The 2308-nt window shown below is 41.9% G+C and overlaps 1 non-coding gene across 1 annotated transcript; it reads right to left on the bottom strand.

Moving 5' to 3' along the window:
- Window positions 1-750: 750 nt before the first annotated feature.
- Window positions 751-853, bottom strand: LOC148572085 (small nucleolar RNA R71). The gene has a single exon (XR_015880525.1). It is a non-coding gene; the product is annotated as a small nucleolar RNA R71 (small nucleolar RNA).
- Window positions 854-2308: the final 1455 nt, after the last annotated feature.

A 2308-nucleotide genomic window follows, 5' to 3' on the forward strand; every position in this document is an offset into this window, starting at 1 on the left:
ACTTGAAAGGTTGGATCGGCAGGAACACAAAGCGAAGCTACGAGATTGCCGTAACAATCGCCAATTCACATACCTCAAGGAGCTACTTAAAGAAAAATTCACATACTCTCTCTACCTCCTCCTTCTATTCTTCTTTTCCTCTGACGCCTCAAGGAATCTCTATACTGTGACATAGAGGATTCCATACTTTCTTGTTCTCTTCTCTTTCATATGAGCAGGAGTAAGGACAAAGGCATTCTTGTTGAAGCTGATCCTGAACCTGAAAGGACCTTGAAGAGAAAGCTAAGAGAAGCTAAAGTACAAATCTCTGTAGAGGGCCTAACAGAGCTCTTCAAGGAGGAAGAAATCATGGCAACCGAAAAGAACAATGCCAACAATGCAAGGAAGGTGCTTGGTGACTTTACTACACCTACTCCCGACTTCTATGGGAGAAGCATCTCAATCCCTGCCATTGGAGCAAACAAATTTGAGCTTAAGCCTCAATTAGTTTCTCTAATGCAACAAAATTGCAAGTTTCATGGACTTCCATTGGAAGATCCTCATCAGTTCTTAGCTGAATTCTTGCAAATCTGTGACACTGTCAAGACCAATGGGGTTGACCCTGAGGTCTACAGACTTATGCTCTTCCCTTTTGCTGTAAGAGACAGAGCTAGAACATGGTTGGATTCACAACCTAAAGAAAGTCTGAACTCTTGGGAAAAGCTAGTCAATGCCTTCTTGGCAAAGTTCTTTCCATCTCAAAAATTGAGCAAGCTTAGAGTGGAAGTCCAAAACTTCAGACAGAAGGAAGGTGAATCCCTCTATGAAGCTTGGGAAAGATACAAGCAATTGATCAGAAGGTGTCCTCTGACATGCTTTCAGAATGGAGCATCATAGGTATATTCTATGATGGTCTGTCTGAACTATCCAAGATATCATTGGATAGCTCTACTGGAGGATCTCTTCATCTGAAGAAGATGCCTGAAGAAGCTCAAGAACTCATTGAAATGGTTGCAAATAACCAATTTATGTACACTTCTGAAAGGAATCCTGTGAATAATGGGACAAATCAGAAGAAAGAAGTTCTTGAGATTGATACTCTGAATGCCATATTGGCTCAGAACAAGATATTATCTCAACAAGTTAATATGATCTCTCAGAGTCTGTCTGGAATACAAGCAGTAACAGGCAGTACTAAAGAAGCTTCCTCTGAAGAAGAAGCTTATGACCCTGAGAACCCTGCAATGGAAGACGTGAATTACATGGGAGAATCCTATAAAAATACCTATAATCCTTCATGGAGAAATCATCCAAATCTCTCATGGAAGGATCAACAGAGACCTCAATAAGGTTTCAACAACAATGATGGTGGAAGAAACAGGTTTAGCAATAGCAAGCCTTTTCCATCATCTTCTCAGCAACAGACAGAGAATTCTAAGTAGAGCCACTCTGACTTAGCAACTATAGTTTCTGATCTAATTAAAACTACTCAAAGTTTTATGACTGAAACAAGGTCCTTCATTAGAAATTTGGAGGCACAAGTGGGCCAGCTGAGTAAGAAAGTTACTGAACCCCCTCCTAGTACTCTCCCAAGCAATACAGAAGAGAATCCAAAGAGAGAGTGCAAGGCCATAAATATGTCTCACATGGCCAAACCTGGAGAGGAGGAAGAGGCAGTGATTTCCACTGAGGAAGACCTCAATGGACGTCCACTGGCCTCCAAGGAGTTCCCTAATGAGGAACCAAGGGAATCTGAGGCTCACACTGAGACTATAGAGATTCAATTGAATTTACTTTTGTCATTCATGAGCTCTGATGAGTATTCTTCCTCTGAAGAGGATGAAGATGTTACTAAAGAGCAAGTTGCTAAGTATTTTGGAGCAATCATGAAGCTAAATGCCAAGTTATTTGGTAATGAGACTTGGGAGGATGAACCCCCCTTGCTCATCAAAGAACTGGATGACTTGACTAGGCAGAGATTACCTCTGAAGAGACAAGATCCTGGAAAGTTCTCAATACCTTGTGCCATAGGCACCATGACCTTTGAGAAGGCTCTGTGTGACCTAGGGTCAAGCATAAACCTCATGCCTCTCTCTGTAATGGAGAAGCTAGGGATCATTGAGGTACAAGCTGCAAGAATCTCACTGGAGATGGCAGACAATTCAAAGAAACAAGCTTATGGACTTGTAGAAGATGTCTTGGTAAAGGTTGAAGACCACTACATCCCTGCTGATTTCATAATCCTAGAGACTGGGAAGTGTGTGGATGAATCCATCATCCTTGGCAGACCCTTCCTAGCCACAGAAAAAGCTGTGATTGATGTTGACAG

This window comes from Arachis ipaensis, chromosome B3, assembly GCF_059453495.1.
Source record: "Arachis ipaensis isolate K30076 ecotype BB chromosome B3, ASM5945349v1, whole genome shotgun sequence".
NCBI classification, from domain to species: Eukaryota; Viridiplantae; Streptophyta; class Magnoliopsida; order Fabales; family Fabaceae; genus Arachis; species Arachis ipaensis.